The 20142-nt window shown below is 42.6% G+C and overlaps 1 long non-coding RNA gene across 1 annotated transcript in view; it reads left to right on the top strand.

Annotated features, from left to right (window-relative positions):
• The first annotated feature begins 2520 nt into the window (after window positions 1-2520).
• Window positions 2521-20142, top strand: part of LOC102995818 (uncharacterized) — a 44859-nt gene continuing 27237 nt past the window's right edge. The window contains exon 1 of the long non-coding RNA XR_447931.4: window positions 2521-2885. This is a non-coding gene — a long non-coding RNA (uncharacterized lncRNA). The remainder of the gene's footprint in view (window positions 2886-20142) is intronic.

Genomic DNA, 20142 nt, shown 5'->3' with positions numbered 1-20142 from the left:
AGGAGTATCAAAAAGGGGGCATGAAAACCAAGAAAGACTCTGTGGGGCTTTCCCAAGTACAGAAGCCCCGCTGTGTCCCCCATTTCTTGTTCGTAGGAAAAAGGTTTCCGCCCCCTAGACCTTCCCTGAGTTCCAACGGGCAGATTCAACCAGTTACTAACTAGGGGAGTGAGGAAAGGCAGGAAGAAAGAGGAGTGCAGAGACGGGGCCCGGGCCTGGCTCCTCCTGGGGGATCTCATACCCGTCTCAGAGTTCTCCTGCAGGAACTCAGGCCCCACCCAGGGGGAGGATGGCAACCTCAGGCTGCAGCATGAACCCGTGGACCCCAGACGGGCTGGAAGCAGAGACTGATGCCTGAGACTCCTGGAACACCACCCTGTCACTGCACTACCAAACAGTCAGAGGAAGGCGACACACCCTGAAGCCCTCCCCACATATTTTACCTATCAAAACTCTTTCCGGGGAATTAAGATCCCACAGGTTGCATGGCGTGCTCAAAAAAAAAAAAAAAAAAGAAAAGAAAAAAAGGAAAAACTATTTCCTGAACCCATTGGGGGGCTTGGGTCTTTTGAGCATAAGCTGCCTGTTCTCTCTGCGTGACCCTGCAATAAACCTTCCTCTGCTCCAGACTCCGACGTTTTGGTTTGTTCGGCCTCACTGTGCAACTGGCACATGAACATGGGTTCGGCAACAGTTTGGCTCTGAGAAGCTTCTCTAGGGGTGATTCTAACTCATGATTGTGTCCCCGGGGGTAGCCCTGTGTTTGCACATAGTAGACCCCCTAAAAAATAAATAAACGTACAGGAAAAAGAGCCTTGGGTATTTTCCTAAGCTTGGCTCTCTCTTGGGGAAACAATCAAGAAAGAGTTTCGCCTCCCTGGAAAGGAAGTCACCTCATCGTCCCACCTTGAAATCCAGCAGCAAGGCTCCAGGCCATACCCTGACTGCTTATATTGGAAGGACGGATGACAAGAGCAAACAAAAGAATATTAATAATACTATTAATACTCTGGTTGTGAGGTCAAAATCAGCAGCATTAAACCAAAGAGCCGTAACTACAAGGTATAAAGCTGTTTGTCGATGGGGTGAGGCCTCAAATGCCGCACCAAGAAGAGAAGCAGGTTGTGATGTTAAGAAAACGGCTCCAGTGGTCATGAACAGATCGGTCCAGCCTGGCACCCTGAACCCTGGGCTTCTGGTGACTGTAAATATTGCAGCCTGAAGGCATTTTGCTCTGTAACATATGTTGGAGAGGCTTAAGATTTTTTTGATGTGTTCAGTAATAAGAAGAGCTACCCACATGTAGTACTTACTGTGAGACAAACTTTGTTTCGCGTGTCTTACATGCACTGACCCACGTATTTCCTCAGAGCAAATCAGTCAGTTAATATCTTCCTCACTTGATGGATGAGGGATTTGAGACTTAATGCTCTAAGTAATCTCTCAAGCCGAGAAGTGGTGGAGCCAGGATTTGAACCCCGATTGTCTGATGTGAGAAGCCAAGGACGTGACGACTGTATTGTCCCCTCTTCATGAGCACACGGAAGGGCATCGGCGTGGCTACAAAGAGTAAGTGATTGGATGTATGGCGGACCACGGTGTGACCCCGGTTTTCCCGTCCCCCCTGGGGAGAGCCTCCTCTCCCACTTTTCCCTTTGTTGGATGAGGCTGAGAAGTATGGGATTCAAAGTCAGTATTCACAGTTGTTCTCTGGTCTTTAGAGAGAGATTTTCTAATTCTCTTCAGTTCTTTAGTTGAGACTTTTGCACAGACTTCAAATTTGTGTACCATTCCAGGCAGGCCGAGGTTGTACAGGTATTCAAAAGCAGTCTGTATGGAAGGCGTGGTTGGTACCTCCCTGGAAGCCAGCAGGCCAAACTCTTTGCCGCGCAATGAAAGCAAAGGGTTTCCCGTGTGGAGCCAGAGCCAGGCAGCTTTGAGCTTTGATCAGTCTAGAGAAAGAGATGATGGCTAGTGCAGGCACACCTCCCAGCTTGGTACCTCATTCCCTGACAGTCCTGCCTGCCTCTAACCAATCGCATCTCATTGTTTTCCCTTAAAAATCATGGTAAAATACTTAAGAGTTTTTGTTTCCGTGTAGACGTTAGTGCTGCATTCAAAAGGACCTTTAATTGGGAGAGAGAGGGAATGACTTCTGGAGCGGATACGTGCCATTCCACTCTGTCATCTGTACCCTGCTCTGATTGAGTGTCTTTGGCAAAGCCGGAATGAGCTCTTAGGATTGCCCCTTGATTCTTTTCTGAAATTGCATTTCAATAGAACAGATCATCTTCAGGGAGGAAAAAAAAAAAAAAAAAAAAAGCCTGTTCTGATCACAGATGCATGGGAAACACACCAAATTTGCTTTCACTACAAGTTGAAGGTCTTCATCTGCCAAGTTGATTGGTTCCAAAAGCAGGTTCACTGTTGCCTGCCAGCTTTCCTCATATGAGCTGGCAGAAGCCAAACAACACATTTATGGCATCGGCTCTGCATCTCTGCATTGGAATCTCGTTGAGTGGAGTGTGAGGGGATGTAAAGGAACAGCGGAGCTTAAGTTGGTCTGAACTACACGACAACACTTGCCATGAAAATCAAACCAGATCCTCGCTGAGGGTCATTCGTCAAATTCCCTTCCTGTTTTCCTTTTCATGCTCTTTGTTTTGTTTCCCTGATCCTTTGACTGCACGGCTCTTATGGAATCGGAAGTCAGGCAACACCACAGAAGAAAATGAACCGAGCTTGTGGTGTCCCTGCCAGAGCCAAACCCCAGAAACGGTGGAAATATCCAGTGCCAGCCCGAGTCTGTGAGATTTCCAGCCTGATAGCCAGACCGACAAGGTTTAGAGTGATGTGTGGGCCTCCTCCCTAGGAGCCTTTGCAAGGTTTGTGTTTATTATTTCACTCATCTGTCAGCGACATTGATTTTGAGGGTTAACCTTTCTTTTTTCAGAGCCATTAAGTAAACACACTTCCAATAATCCACAAGATCTAGCTTTACAGGGTGTGAAATATTATACTAATACTTTCCCCTCTAACAGACATTAAAGTTCAGTCATAACCAGTCTGCATTTGAGATTCTTCATTTGTTAAAGACTCTTAGGCTGCTGAAGGTCATAGTCAGTGGTGTGGAGGTTCATAGTAATCAGCCTGATCTCCCCTAATAAAAGGCTTTGATTTATAGCATATGCCTGTCACGTAGCGTCCTCTCACTATGGCCCATTCCAGGCACCAATGTGTCATCACTGACCGCACAGTTGGGAAGAGATGCATGAATAGCTCTCGCCAGGTGCCGTGAGCTACCTTCAGCTCACCTCTCCGGCTTTGTCTGGAGAGCTGCTGCATGGAGACGCTGGTGCCCTTGGCCCTCTTGATGGGCAAATTGGGAGAAGGGGAAACTGATGACTCCGTGCCACCTACCTACGGGATTGTCTGTGAGATCCCTTACACCTTTCTGTGCTTTCTGGGTTAACGCTTGTAGCTGCAGGAAAATTAAAGGAAAATCAAGATGTGTGTCTCTCTTTCTCTCTTTGCATGACTATTGAAAAGACTAAGAAGAGGTTTCCAATCTGGGGCAGTGAGAGTTGACCATTTGAAGTTAAACTGGGACTGATTTCACACGTGCTCCCTAGCTCTTAGATGAGGAAGTAATTCTGCCGTCACAAGTATGCTATGTGCTCCCAATTCAGGCCAAACCATGCCCGTCGAGGCATTTGTCTGTATTATATAAGATAAACTTATTAAGCTCTGACCTAATATTTCAGTCCTATTAGCCACGAGCCGGCGACCTTTCTCGCTACCATCTGAGGTAGCTCCAAGTAGGAGAAAGAATTCCCCAACCCATCTCTCACTCTCAGTTCTGTATCACTGACCTCCTAGGCTAGGCAATGTTCCGCGCTTTTAATGGATATTATCTCTCAGCCTCTTTCAACCATGTAAGGTAAAGATTATCTGCATTTTATAAATGAAACTAACTGGACCCAGTGAGATTAAGTTGCCAAAGTTTACACTGATCATTAGAGCAGGGCTGGGATTCGGAGCCCATTCTCTCTGAAGTCAAAGCCTTTCCATCTCTTTCTAAGAAGGTATTGTCTCTTGTGTATAATGATTTGTATAAAGTGCTTCTTTAAGCCAAATTCTGAGCCAGGAATAGAAATGCCAGACCTTGCGATGGATCTGGCAGCCTTTTTCAAAATAATCAAGTCCAGAGGAGAGGAATTCCAAGGAGTACAGACAGAGGTAGTGGAGGCTGTTCACTAGGGGCTCTGGCCTACGGATGCTCTGAGCTCCAGGGCCCCCCACCCCAGGGCTGGAAGGTGGCTCCTGCTACGGACATTCTCCCTGGCCTGGGGCCCATCGTCGCAGTCAGTGGTAGGAGAAGAATACTGCACATTCCATGCGGGGTCAGGTTCTACGTCTGAAAGTGTAGTGATGCAGGCCTCAGAAACGAAGAGTGATCATGTATGGGAAGGGAAGGGCAGGCCTCAAGTCCTCAGCTCCAGGGGAACCACACAGGTTCTTTTTGTGTCTCCGAATCTCGATGAGCCGCCGAGGACTAACACTGCATCAAGTGATGACTCAATGGCATGATCTAAAGGCAAGCGATGATAACTTCGGCCACATCATTTATTCAACTACCATTTACTAGAGATCCGTCCACCCGGAGTGGGGGAAAGGGCTTACTGTTGTAGCTGCATTACTTGAGGGAGAGCTAAAGAAACGCTGGTTCTACTGAACATAATTTAGTAAATGTGGATGGAAAAAGAGCAGACCAAGGAGTCAACTTTAAGGCGTAGACTTCATGCTGTTGCTAACTTGTGTTATTTTGGGAAAGTTACGTAGCTTCTCTGAGTTTTCTTTTCCTCTTTAAAATGTGATTAGTGTTACCTAACAAGGTAAATATAATAAGACTCAAATTACTTATTATACATGCAAATGCTTGAAAAATTATTGATAGTCATGAAGCAAATGAAAATTGGCGTATATGCGTTGAATACATGCTAGGTGCCTGTAGAACACGAAGAGAAATGTCATAGTCTCTGACACCAAGCACCTTACAATTTAGTTACAAAGGAAGGGTACAAACACTTAAAAAGTTAAACCACACAAGGCATGAATAATATACAAACTCTAGAAATGCCATGCAGTAGTTCATGATTAATTTCCAAACGAATGCCTCTGTCAGTTGTCCCAGGAGCTTAGAGGAAGACAAAACAATTGATGAGTGTGATATGTAAAGTGTGTTGGAAGAGGAATAATTTGACAGGTGGGGGGAGAGAGAGAGAAATTGATAAGTCAAGGACAACCCAGAATGAATACTGAATATACACATGTATAGGACTGATCTTTGTTTCCCCAAAATTTGTAGGTTGAAGCCTTAACCCTACATGTGACTCTGCTGGAGATTAGGGCCTTTAAGGAGGTGATTGAGGTTGAATGAGATCATAAAGGTGGCACCCTGATTCAGTAAAACTGGTGTCCTTATGAAAGAGGAAGAAATACCCAGAGATAGCTTTCTCTGTCTCTCTCTCTCTCTCCCTCCCTTTGTCGGGAGGACACAGTGATAAGGCAGCCATCTGCAGGTCAAGAAGAGAGCTCTCACCAACAACTGAACCCTGCCAGAACCTTCATCTTAGACTTTCTATCTTACTGTCCAGAGCTACAAGAAAAAAATGTCTGCTGTTTAAGTTATCCAGTCTGTGGTGTTTTGTTATGGCAGCCTGAGTGGATGAAGACAACAGGAACCGTGTAAATAAAAAAGAGAGGAGGAAGGGATACACAGCACTCTTGAAAAGTTGGTTTTGTGTTTTGTTGTTTTTTTTTTTTTTTTTTTTTTTTTTTTTTGTAATTAACATTTTGGCCAGTAAGTAGATAACCTTGGAGTTTAATGTTTGGAAAATGATAGACTGAAAAGGACATAGACTAAATCAGGGTCAGGTTGAAAGTGACTTTGAATCCCACTAAGAAGTTCACATTTTATCCTATAGCAAACGTGAATGCACCTCAAATTTTTAGAGCGGACAATATGCTCAGTAATAAAGCAGCACTTTAGCAAGAATAATCCTGTGAGAGTAAGAAGGCTGAATTTTAAAGAGCAGAGACGCAAGGCAAAAGGTTGTTGTAATAATTCTTTTAGAGTTTAACGCTAAGTAAAAGATCATTTTTAATCTATATCAAAAGTGAGCTTGGTAACTCACCACATTCCTGTATATTTCTGCCAAGAAACTCAGCAAATGCAGCAATTAGTTCCATCTTCTCATTTATTTGTTTGTTTCTCTTACTTTATTACATGGATTATCTATTTTTTAATACATGTTTCCCCACTACCAGAATAAATACAGAGCGTTCCCATGGAAATTTTTGTAAGCTGAAATGGTGGGAAGTGAATAAGCAATTACCTTAGGACGCATCTTGCAAATGGATGTGCAAAATAAATGAAGATAGAGCACAGACGCTCACAGACACAGTTCAAGTTCTGGCAGCTGGATGCTGAGATGCTGAGTGTATTCCGGGGAAGGGGCTTGGCGGGGCCCCTCTCACTGCTCGGGGTGCCGCCTCCATAAAGCCTCACTGCAAAGTAAATGCGGAGCGCTGTTTTCACTTTTCACCTTTTTTCATAAAAGCAAAAATTCTCTTCAGATTTCTCTTGTTTAGCGAATACAGGCACTAATGTAGGTCTTTCGTCAAAGTGAAGCGGCTAATAAGAAGCTTCAAAAAGTGAAGGATACCTGTAGCTCTATTTATTAATTCAACAAATATGTATCAACACCTACCCAATGTCAAGCTCTGTTCTAGGTGAATGAAGATTCCCTGCTCTTATGAGCACATCTTCTAAGAAAGAGAGACACACAATAAATATAATAAACAGGAAGTCGTATATATTAGAAGTCATAGTATGTCGTATATAACTATTATACAGCTCAAGGATATACTAAAGAGCTTTTACATACCCTCTATGGAAAAAAAAAAAAAAAAAAACCTAGAGCAAGAAAAGTGAATTTAGATAGTATCAGGGGAGAATAGATGGCAGTTTTAAATATGATGCTCAGGGTAAGCCTTACTGAAAAGGTGACCTCTAAGCAAAGACTTGTACCTGCGTCTCATATCGTAAGTCAATATGGACACTCTTTTTAAAGAAGGAGGATTTTAAATAATACACAAAAAGAGAATTTCCGTAGTTAATCATGCAGTGATAAAGGCTTAGGCCAGTGTTTTAGTGGTGGGGAAAAGAGATCAATGTAAGAGAAATTGTTAAAAATAATTGATAGTTAAATGACTGACTCACCCTTCTGTTCTCCATATTTAGAAAGGTGAGTGAGGTTTCAGACTTTAATGAATGGACGACTTACAGCTTCATTCATGGAGGTAGGGCTTTCAGTGAGTGATGGTCATGCACTTGTGAAATCTATGACCCTTGCTGAAACCAAACCAAAAGAACAACGAAAAAAGAAAAAAATATATAAAAGGAAATTTTATTTGCAGTGAAAATGGAAAACATCTACTTCCCTAAACCACAGTCTTTGAAGAATATCTGCCAAACATTCTGAAATTCAGATGAATCAAGGAAGGTTGCTGAAAGCCAAAACAAATGAATATCTTCACATCTTGACTGAGGTGCAGAATTCTCTAAAAGTAAATGAGACTCCTCACGGAGTGGGGGTGGGCTGCGGTAATAAACATCCCTGTGGGATGTAGGTTTCTTTGAAATCTGGGCTCCTAAATGGCAGAAGTCATCTGGATGTGAAGTGAAATTAAGAAGAAACAGAAAATACTAGCTCCTGATTAAAGCCAATGGGGCATACGTTAAATACATTGAATAACCCATCAGAAGATGAACAGGATGCTTAATTTTGAGCTACACAAACCTGTCTGGATCATCTGTTCACCTGAGGAGACATGTGCCACCAAGACATAGGATGAAAAATAGACACTGATGATGTGTGTAAGTAAGATAGCACATCTGATTTCAAATTGCCGGTGGCCCCAGATGACTTCTGCTACTCTGTAAATTATTCTTGAATGAATAGTAGAAACAGAACTATACTCATTCAAAACTGAGTCATAGGACTTGCACTTCTGTCTAATGTGGGTACCAGGGACCAGACTTCCCCTTCACCAAAATATGTGACACATGGGTTTTGAGCTGTTAGATACCAGGCAATGAAAGATAATGTTCATGTCGAGTCAAGAAACAAACAAGGCCGACTGTGACCGCCGTGGATGCACTGCTGAGTTGGGTTGCTTCCCAGAGCAGGAGACTTGGAAGGGTTTCCAGTGCTGGCTGGGGCCGCCTGGCCGGTGGGGCAGGGCAGGAACTGCTTTAGAGGGGCCAGCTGGCTGGGTGGATTGGGCAGGGAAATTCCTCAGTGGAACCCTGGGGAGGGGCACACGGGGTGAGCTAGGTGGTAGACAGTGACAGAAATGGTGGCTGCCAGTGCCGGGCCAGCGAGGTCAGAGCATAGTGAAAAAACAAATGGTGCCCACCAGCACCTCCTTCCCAGAGAAAGACCTACCAGATCCCTGTCCCTCCAGCACAGGCCCTAAAGTTAGTCACTGTATATCTCCATTACATAAGAGGCAGGTGCTTTTCAGGCTGCTGCCTCTGGGCTGGGAATCAGAGTGAGTGAATTCGCACTCAGGCCCCTCAAGACCAGAGTCTCAGTTTCCATAGCCCTAAGGTTCTCCCAGACAGAAGCCCCGCTGGTTTTCAAAGGCAGACGTGATGAGAGCCCATCTTCCCAGTGCAGGATCCTCCAGGCCGAGGGTCCTGACGTGGGGCTCAGACTCCCTGCGCCTCGGGAGGACCTCCATTGTTGTGATGTCCCTCCTGCTATGGTCACTGCTCTGGGGTGTGGGTTCTACCTAGACTGCACCTCTGCCCCCTCCTACCCATCTCGATGTGGCCTTTACTTTACATCCTTAGTTGTAGAAAATCTGTTCTGATGGTCTTCCTGATATTCTCAGAGAGAGTTGTTCTATATGTAGTTGTAGTTCTGGTGTGTCCATGAGAGGAGGTGAGCTCAGGATCTCCCTAGGCCACCACCTTGATTTGATCCCTGGGTAAATGTCCATTTTTCTTATCTACATCTCTTTAAAAGATAATCAATTGTTAAAGGCAAAAACATTTTTGTAATGTATTTTGGGGTTTATAATGCACGTAGAATTGAATGTATGAAAATGAAAGCACAAATTCCAAATTAAAATAATGACAGACCACTACTTACCCATTATAATGGTTAGAATTTTTTTTTTTTTTAAATGACGGTAACAAATGCTGATGAGGATGAAGAGCAAAAAGGGAACACTGGTTGTTTCCGGAGGAAATGCAAAATGGTACAACCACTTTGGAAGACAGTTTGGCAGTATCTTAGAAAGCTAGACTGTAGTCTAGACTGATGTTGATAATATGTACACTTGATACGATGAAAATGGCACTTTACCGCCCAATAACCCGTAACCCCAGTCATGTCGTAAGAAAAGCATTAGACAAATCACAATAGTGGGGCATTCTTCAAAATGCCTGACTGGTACTCCTCAAAACTTTCAAGGTCATCAAAAAGAAGGAAAATCTGAGAAAGCCTGAGAAGACATGACAACACACGCAGCTCTCTGCCTCCTGCTGGTCCTGGTGGGGAAGGAACAGAAAGGATACCCCATGCCCAAGCTGGGAATTATTGCTCGATCAGCCGGTCCCATGTGAGAAATAGCTGTGGCTATTGCTCAGTTTCTAGGTTACAGGAATTCACACCATGGACAGCAGGAAAGAGTGGGGCAAAGATCCCAGAGCGTTTAGGGAACACCGACCTCATGGGAGCCAAAACTGCCTGGACAGCAATAAAAATAACTGCTGACACTTATTGATAACTTACTATGGGGAAGCTACTCTTCTTTGTGATTTATATAGATTTACCTCTTTGATACTTATTTTTTAAAAACCCATTAGGTGCATATATTATTAAATCCATTTTGCAGATGGGGAGACATACTAGGAAGTCACAAATGGTTCCTGAATAGAGTTGGAAGTGGAGCTATTGAAGAGAATCCAGGAGTCTGTCTTCATGGCAAATTGAATGTTATAAATTCGCTCACACAGTCATGGAAACCAAATGATCAAAATAAGAGTATCTTATTAAGGGCAAGCAGCAGTTTGAAAGTAGCATAAGATTTTATTTTTGAGAATATCTTATTGTTTTTAATATTCTTTTGCCTTTCTTCTCCAAGAAAAGAGTTAACTTATAAGTATAAAATTTCTCTAATTTCGTTTCTGTTGTCAAATCCTTGAGTATTTGTGCAGAAACTGGGAGCCCTTTGCGGGGTGGGGGGCATCTATACTCACTTTTGTGTTCCCAGTGTCCAGAATATACTTAATGATGTTTTTGAAGTGTTAATATTTTCTAAGAAAATAAGAGCATCTTATGGAGTTAATTTTCATAGGAAGCCCCAGAAATAATTGTTTTCACTAATGAGTCTAATCCAAGTGCTGTATACTTAAGACTTGAGCTTGAATCAATGCTAAGGCCCTTCTCTTATAGTTAATTGAATAAAATGTCTGAAGCTTCAGACTTGTCTAACCTTCAATTCCCTTTACTGCTCTAGCTTTATTGCTTCTAGAACAACTATCTCTATGTGTTCTCCCACTGGGAGTGCTCTCGCATAATTTAGTTCTCCCTTCCCAGAATTACAAATGCTAAAAACTGGAAATGATCTTGTCTGGGGCATGTGAATATATGTGCTGATGAGAAATCAACCCAGCTGGGAATATCCACTCAGGCCATAACTTTAAATCCACTGTGTGCTAAGGCTCCACGGTAGGGTGAAGCCTGCATATGCTAACAGAGCCATTGTTTCCCCAAATTTCTGATTCTTATCCAAGCAAACCCACTGGGTTCTAATCTATTATGTTGTCATAAGAAACGTGCAACATTACAATCTGGTACATCTCTAAGTGTCTTTAGGGGATTCTTTGTTTCTGTCAATTTCTTGGCTTTTTCCTATAAGTCAGATGGATATAACTACCTAAAGCAGAACTCCTGGGGAAATCTCTCCATGATCAGGCTTGTGGGAAAGTTCAGGACCAGGTGGTATTAAAGAAATTATGATAATTTTCCTCAGATGCCCTTTAAACAAGCCAGCCTCCTGGAATACGAGAGAAATGGGATTCGTGTCCTAGCCCTCTTAAAGCCATGTTTGTAACTCTAGGTCTAGAAGGCAGGGTGTGCGTGTGCGTGTGCGTGTGCGTGTGCGTGTGTGTGTGTTTCTGGTACTTCAGTAAGCAAAATTACTTCAGCACAGGAGCTTTCCTCTTAGGTTCTACCTATTGTCATCCAATGAAACTTTACATATTTACAGTTTTGTCTGTGATTATATAGCTTATCATTATATAGCTTATCATTGTGATTCTATAGCTTATCATTCGGTTATATACTGAACCGAATTTGAGTCCACTCGCCTGGCACACAGCAAAGCCGATTTACTGACACTGGCTTGTGGTGAAGGAAAGTACAGCATTTCTTTGCAGGGAACCAAGCAAGAATGGGCAGCTCATGCTTAAAAAACTCAAACTCCCGGGCTTCCCTGGTGGCGTAGTGGTTGAGAGCCCGCCTGCCGATGCAGGCGACGTGGGTTCGTGCCCCGGTCCGGGAGGATCCCACATGCTGCGGAGCGGCTGGGCCCGTGAGCCATGGCCGCTGAGCCTGCGCGTCCGGAGCCTGTGCTCCGCAACGGGAGAGTCCACAGCAGTGAGAGGCCTGTGTACCGCAAAAACAAACAAACAAACAAAAAAACAAAACACCTCAAACTCCCTGATGGCTTTCAGGGAAGGGTTTTTAAAGGCAATATTTGGGGGTGAGGGCTGCCGGAGGCATGACTTTCTTCTGATTGGTTGGTGGTGAGGTAACAGGGTGGTGTTTCAGGAATCTTAATCATCAACCTTCTGGTTCCAACAGTCTGGTGTATAGTGCTTGTGCTCAGCACGTAGTCACCATCCTCCTCGTTGGTGGTTGGCAGAGGAAAGGGGGTGGGTGTCTAGTTCCTGCAGAACAACTCAAAGATACGTGTCAGATTGTATGTATGTCCCTTGAGGAAGAATTAGGACTCTTCTGTCACTGAACTATTGTCATTACTTTTCTTGTTTAACTACTTTTCCTTCGTTTCTCCATTCCCTTACATCCCTAATTAGTAGCTGCTTGTACAGGGGCTCTTTGGAACTCAGGGAAGACATAGGAGACTAAAGCCTTCTTCTACAAACAAGAAATGGGGAGAGGGGTAGCATGGAGGGGCTTTTGTACTCAGGAGCGCCCTACAGAGTCCTGCTAGTTTTTTTAAGGTCTCATGTTGTGCTTCTAAAAATTCAGTTATGTGGGGATTTAGAAGAAACTTTTATGTGACATCCATTTGCTGCAATGCCAGATTGGAGATTTCTTTTTAGGCAGATAAATTTAAATATTGCTTGGCTTTGCACCCTCACATTCACTTCTTCCACCACAGCATTAACATTATAAGAAACTTTATCTCAAGTAGGAAAATGGAAAGTTTTTTTTTTTTTTACAAGAACGTAATCATGGAAGACTTATTCACAGATGCACATGAATCAGAATATGCCTTCTGATCATGCAAAGAAGTTCATCTCATCTCCCTTAGCGTCTTAAAAGCTTATGTGAGTCCCAAGTTAAAAGAAAAGACAAATTCTACTGCTGGCCTGGTCTTTTACAAATCTACCCAAACAGATTAGAAAAAAGATCTATCAGTAATCCAGGAACCCTGGAATTTGGAAATTCTCAGATGACTGCAACCGTGAGCTTTCGCCAACTCTTGTAGCTTAGCAGCCCACTGATTCCACCAGGGAAACATCTAAATACCTGACTCTTCTCTCTTATCCCCTGCACCCAATTGGTCAGAAAGTTCAAATTAACTCTTTAACATAGGTTTTACCCTTCCATCCAAACTACCATCACCTCAGTCCATGCCTTCCCATCTCTTTTCTGGGCTTTTCCACAGTCTACTTCTATCAGTGCTGATCCAAGTCTTCTTTTCATGGAGTTGCCGGTAACTTTCCTCAGAAAATAAATACAAATGTTTCTGAACACAAGTTCATGTGACTGATGTACGGCGAGGCCAAACAAACCAAAACGTTGGAGTTTAGAGCGGAGAAAGGTTTATTGTAGGGCCGAGCAAGGAGAACTGGTAGGTCATGCCTCAGATAACCCGAGACTCCCCGAAGGGTTTCAGCAAACCATTTTCAAAAGGCAGGTGAAGTGGGGGGGGGGGGGGGGGGGCGGTCGCAGGACGTGTAATAAGCTCATACACCAGTCTCTGATTGGTTTATGTTGAGGCCACAGGGCATCATTATTCCTTAGGTGCCAGTAGGTCTGGGGGCTCATGATCATCAAGTAGTTAATTTCTTCCCTTTTGGTGGTGGTTTCAGCATCTGTAAAACAACTCAGCATGTGTGCACCAGATATATTATCTAGGTACTTCAGAGAGGAGCTACAGCAGAGGATAAGGGGGAAGGGTCCATCCCGGAAAGACCCCATAGGGTTCTGCTCGGTTACACAAAAAACAAAACTAAAAACTAACCATGTTACTTCTCTAAGAAACACTCTTAGCAACCTGTTATCAATGCCTGTCATGCCTCTCAATTTGAGGATCTTGTGTGTCTCCAGAGACAAAGTGGATGTACTTTGTGACTCAGAGCCTGGGACACTTTTCTGGAATGTCCATTCAGCCAAAATTCAGAACCAACGTATTGCCTGCCTCTTGGGCATCAGGCATAGTAAATTTTCCTCGATAAATTATAATTTCACATATTATCAAATTAAAAACCATAACAAAAAATTAAAGCCGATGAAACAGATGATTGCAGGTAAATTTGACTTTTTCACCGGGAAGCCTTAAGCTACAGTCTCAGGCTCCCTCGAGCATGAAAGTGCCCTTCCTCTACTGTTAGCAGTACTTTGGAAAATTATAAAAACAAATTTCTCCACTGGGACCTCAAAGTTCTTCAAAATCGACTCAGATTACATTTCCATTGTCATCTATCAGCTTTCCACTGTTTTACAGATACAAAACAGAGCCTTGCACAAAGTTCAGCCCTGTAGGTGTTGTGAAATCTGCTTTCAGTGTCCTTCACCTTCTCTTTCTCAGACTCACATTCATTCTTCAATATTCATTTCACATGTCACTTCCATGGGAACTTATTTTAATTCCCTCAATCCAATTAGTTGCTTGCTTTTTGTCTCACAGAAAAAACTTGATCACAATTTTTTTGGCGGATTTGTGTCAGGAAGAATTGTGACAGACCTGAGGGCAGTTGGGGCAGAGATTTGCTCATATCCTTTATAGTGAACTCTTCTAGGTTGTCTGTGCTTTTCACACCTCTGAGCTGTTTAAGACTTTTAATAGTGCAAATGATTCTTTTCAGGAAATACAAACAAATTGGGTCCTTGTGGAATGTATTCAATAGTTGACTATTGTCCTGTGGATAGACCAGTGTTACATGGACTTAGAGATGTGTTTTAACATTCCTCGTTGACTATATTTGTATAGTTTTTTTTTAAAAATTATGCTCTGAACTGATTGTAACACCTTACCAATTCTCTTATTAATTAACAAATTTAATAAAATCTTTTACATTTGCTCATTTTACATTTTTGAGAGCCATGCTTTTATCTTTTACAAAACACTATTCTAGACTTCCATGATGGCACAGTGGTTAAGAATCTGCCTGCTAATGCAGGGGACGTAGGTTCAAGCCCTGGTCCGGGAAGATCCCACATGCCGCGGAGCAATGAAGCCCGAGCGCCACAACTACTGAGCCTGTGCTCTAGATCCCGCGAGCCACAACTACTGAGCCCACGTGCTGCAACCACTGAAGCCCGCGCTCCTAGAGCCCGTGCTCTGCAACAAGAGAAGCCACCGCAACGAGAAGCCTACACACCACAAGGAAGAGTAGCCCCCGCTCACCGCAACTAGAGAAAGCCCTCACGCAGCCAATAATACATAAATAAATTGGAAAAAAACCCCACACTATCCTTTAACATGCATATACTTTAGTATTATAATTGCTATTTCTTCCACTGAATTGCAGTTTCCTTAGAAGCTTGATTAGTGCTTAATACCTGTTAAGCAAAAGCAAAGAATAAATGCATTCATTTTGTGCTTTTGGATGTGACCAGAAATAAGGAGAGTGAGTAAATCAGTTGTTCATCACATTTTTAAAAGTACAGACCTCTCTTGAGAATCTATTGAAAGTGTGAAACTTCTTACCAGAAAAGTGCACTTATGTGTAGACAAAGACAACACAATTGTAGGGGAGCAGAATATACCACCTCAAAATATGTGTCTTTTGCATGAGGATTATTTTAGGCTGGTTATTGTTTAAGAAACAGCAGACATGGGAGGAGCTCTGAAAATCAAAGAGAAGTTACCCTTTTGTAAGAGACATTTACAGTACAAGGAAAACCTCCATTTATGAGTGTCTCCTTCCCTTTACCAGGAACAGGGGAATGACCTTATCTCTAGAAACTCTTATCAGTGGCCGAGGCAAGGACTTAAATTTGCCTAACAACCTCACCCTAGTTTCCTGTGCTTTTCCTGGTCACCTCCCTTAACGGACTCCTGTTCCCTCAACATCTTCTTTTGTCTTCAGCTGAAGACAGTTTTAAGTTGACTTTGCACACTTGGGCAAGTTACTGTTTTCCTGGGTCTCTCCCATGTTGTATAGGAGAGACACATGTTATTAAACTTGGGTTTTCTCCTGCTCTTCTGTCTTATGTCAGTTTGATGATGAGACCAGCCAAGGAACTTAGAAGGGAAGAAGGAAATTTTTTCCTCTCCAACACAGTGCATGTAATTTCAGTGATTTCATGGTATTTCCAAGTTCATTCAGGCCCCACCCGCCTGTTAAAAACAGCTTTAAACGCTGTGAGTTGTTTTAGCTTTGTAAAGTGAGCCACGTCGGAACTCCATATCCTCAGTTTTATCGCTTCAGCTAAGAAAAACAGTTCAGCAAAACAAAACAGCAGATTCTGTCTCACTTTATTATCACTGTGTTATAATAGTCGTAACAGCAAACATTCTTTAGTTTATGGCAGAGAAGCTTTTAAATATTCCTTTTCTGAGCCAGTTCCTCCCCAATTGCTTAAGAACAAATGACTAACTATAATTCAAATACATGGATAAAGATGATACATGCAGAATATGGATGCCATAAAAAAATACAAAGAGCTACAGCTTTTGGAAAGACATCAAATACCCAGTTAGAAAAAGGGCTAGGGACATTTGCCTTCTCAAGATGTTTTATTTTTGTGAGAAACATGTTAGGAGTTGATGAAATAAAATTCATATTTTGAGGCAAGACAAGAGAAAATTAAATAAAAATTTGTTCACTGCCTGCTTGGGCCTCCCCTCTCCCCTCTGGTGTGCATCGTGCATCTGCTTTACGTCTTAACCAGACCTCCCCAGTGGCAGAAATACCTGCTCAACCATAAAGATCCATTTTTCTTCTTCTGGCCCTAGCCATGTAACTCCTTAGAAGATGGCATTACTTACATATGACCTTATTAATAGTACTAGCTTTATTACTTGTACTCCGCCTATTTGATAAGATGATTGTTTCTTGTGTGAGATAAAATTCATATTTTATGGCAAGACAAGAAAATTTAAACATAAAAATATTTCTGTGCCCTTTGGCCTCCTCTCTCCCCCTATACTATGCACTGTGTGTCTGCATTAGGCGTCTAGCAAACCTCCCCCATTGGCAGAAATACCTGCTCAACCGTAAAGAGCAACATTCTCCTAACATCAACAAGACAGCTCCTTAAAAGATAACATTCCTTCTGATCTTATAAGGGGCCACGTGAAGCTTAGCTCTGGACGGTGTAAAATGTCAGTAATACATCATTTAATGTACTGCCCTCTGTCTCCAAAAACTTATATAACTGTGCCTTGACTTCTAACAAGTGGAACAATTCTCGGTGCTTTCTGAGATGCTCTTCCCAGGTTATAATCCTCAAATTTACCTCAAGTAAAGTTTTCCATTTCTTTCTTAGATCGACTGATTAATTTTTTGTTGACACTTGTCCCAAATGGGTGACTGAGCCTCCAATAAAAGTAGTGACAACTAGGCAACTTGAAGGGACTGATCAAATGTATGGTCCTATCAGAACAATGATTGTAATAGTGTAACTCTGGATATGGGAAGAAGCAACAAGGGGGAACCCTTTCCAGGACCGTTACAGACTAGTAAGACAGGCGGCCCAGAGGCTTTTGGCTACTATTGACATGGCCTAGTCCAATAACAGCACAATGAGTGGCCCATCAATGAAATCCTTGCCTGACCTGGGAATAAGCATTCCTAGCACCATGGGACAAACTGGTCATGAAATACCTCCCAAATCTTGGTAGAAGTTAAGACCAAAAGGGAGGGGATTATAAAATAAAGAATGTTGCCCACCACCCAGTTCTACAAGAATCAAGTCATTAGCCATGGCAGTCGCTGACCTATAGCTCATGCTGAAAGGGATTCAGGGTGAAAATCAGGATGAGGCACTCTGTGCTCTAGGAAAACTGGCAGAACTGGCCCTCGGATAGATACGTATTTTCAGGAGAAAATTTTATGAGCCCAGTTTTTCCTATCTTCCCATACTTAGAAAAGCACTAAAGCCATTAACTAAGATATCTGTTCTTCGAGACTCATAATAACCTTCTATCAAAATGTGTGCCTCATTGCACACACCCCTTCACCAAAATCACATATGTACTGGCTTCTCCCTCTAGTCTTCGGAAGCCCTCAGAGCTTTCTGAAAGAACGTTACCTGGGTTAAAATCCTCAGATTGGGGCTTCCCTGGTGGTGCAGTGGTTAAGAATCCGCCTGCCAATGCAGGGGACACAGGTTCGAACCCTGGTCTGGGAAGATCCCACATGCCGTGCAGCAACTAAGCCTGTGTGCCACAACTACTGAGCTTGCGCTCTAGAGCCCGCGAGCTACAACTACTGAGCCTGTGTGCCACAACTACTGAAGCCTGCTTGCCTAGAGCCTGTGCTCCGCAACGAGAGAAGCCACCGCACCGCAACGAAGAGTAGCCCCCTCTCGCCGCAACTAGAGAAAGCCCACGTGCAGCAACGAAGACCCGACGCAGCCAAAAAAAAAAAAGAAAAAAAAAAAAAAAGAATTCCTCAGGTTGGCTTGAATAAAATTTTCCATCTCTTTCTTAGACCTATTGATTAATTTTTTTAGTAGACAGGATTCTATGTGTACTGTTCTGGGAAGTTACATTATCTGGTGAAGACGAAAATAAAAGCCAAATCTCCCAGCTAACTTAGAAATATAGGCTCTGCTCACTATTATTACCTCAACATGATATTCTTGTTTATAAAAATGAATATTTAATATCCTAGGGAGACTCTTAACCAATATAATTGGGTAGTAACCCAAAGCTTAGTTAATCATTCTCCTTATTTTCTAAGAGAATGCTTAGTTATAGTGGAATAGATAAGATTCATTCCTATTTGTTGGAAAGGAATTCTATATTGTTAACTTTATGCATTATTTATATGGTGTTCTTACTTCCTTTGACTAAAATAAAATGAATAAATATATACTGAACTTCATCCTGAGCATGGCAATTTGACGTCATTTTCTGTTCTTGAATTAACCTTCGTGGTATCGGTGGAGCTGACTAGCAACAGTTCAAGGGAAAGCAGCAGCCCTGCTTGCAGAAAAATCATGCCCAGGAAGCAAACACCATTTTAAGACATTTTTGAAGTAATATAGTCCACTGAAAGTGGTTTCATGTACTCACTGCTATGATCCAATTACTGTTGTCTTTAGCAAAATCTATAGCCTTAGTGCTTATTAAATCATGTATGTTAGTAAAGCCTATTTTCAAATTTTGATGCATTTTTCTTAATCGAGTTAGAATCTATCAAGTCACTTATTGAGTTCTGATTTAAATTGCTATGGTCATTTCAAGGACTATATTCAATGACAGAATATAGAATTAGATACTATTTATTCCTCAGTGCCTTCTAATACTTGGTGAGCCAATGAAAGGATCCTCCTTCCTAGATAGTTTGCTAAGCATTTATAAGAATAGAAAAAAGTTAGTAGTACTTCTATTTATATACATCATCAGCCTATTAAAATTTTATTTCTATTTCCTCCTCTCTCCTGAAGAGTTCAAGGAAAATCAGTGAGAGATTTTTCTCAGCCTTGGGAGAGGGTGAGGAGGGTGTTCCTTTTTGTTAGATGCCTAGGGTAGCAGAGATATTCAAATAGGCAATCAGCTGATCCTCCAGGTGTGGATCAGAGGTCACTTTTCAATAAAAGGCCTCATGAAACAGATATTCTCATGGATATTCATTCTTTGTTGTTCTCCGGCCCAGACCCATTATTCTTTTTCTTCCTCTTCTTCCACGTTTTGGGGAAGTTGCCTTCCAGATTAGCCTCTTCTCTCAACACTTAGGTAATTGTTGCAATAGTTACAGTGATATGTTCTCCTTAGCGCAGTAACCAACCAACTAATTACATGAACTATTTGTGGTATTCAGATAGTTGAGCATTTTATTGTCCCCTTCTTGCCCCTTTGTTTTTCAGGTATTCTTAGATTTCTAATTGCTGGCTGTGTGTAATTTTGTTATGTGAGTTTTCCAAGTACTATATTAACAGCTCTTATCTATGCTCCCTTTTATACCTCTTCCCTTAAGAACTGCCTCCGAACTCATGTTTTCAATTGATATGTTATATTTAGGTGGTTCTCAAAACTGCAGTGTTATGGACTGAGTTGTGTCCGCCCCAAATTTATGTGTTGATTTCCCAAATCCCAGAACCTGAGAAAATAACCACGTTGAGAGTTAAGGTCTTTAAAGAGGTAATTAAGTTAAAATAAGGCTGTGAGGGTCAGGGTCTAATCCAGTAGGACTGGTCCTTATAAGAAGAGGAAGAGGGCTTCCCTGGTGGCGCAGTGGTTGAGAGTCCACCTGTCGATGCAGGGTACACGGGTTCGTGCCCCGGTCCGGGAGGATCCCACATGCCGCGGAACGGCTGGGCCCGTGAGCCGTGGCCGCTGGGCCTGCGCGTCCGGAGCCTGTGCTCCGCAACGGGAGAGGCCACAGCAGTGGGAGGCCCGCGTACCGCAAAAAAA

This window comes from Physeter macrocephalus, chromosome 15, assembly GCF_002837175.3.
Source record: "Physeter macrocephalus isolate SW-GA chromosome 15, ASM283717v5, whole genome shotgun sequence".
Classification (NCBI taxonomy): Eukaryota; Metazoa; Chordata; class Mammalia; order Artiodactyla; family Physeteridae; genus Physeter; species Physeter macrocephalus.
The sequence above is the reverse complement of the archived record's forward strand: the minus strand, read 5'-3'. Positions and strand labels throughout refer to the sequence as shown.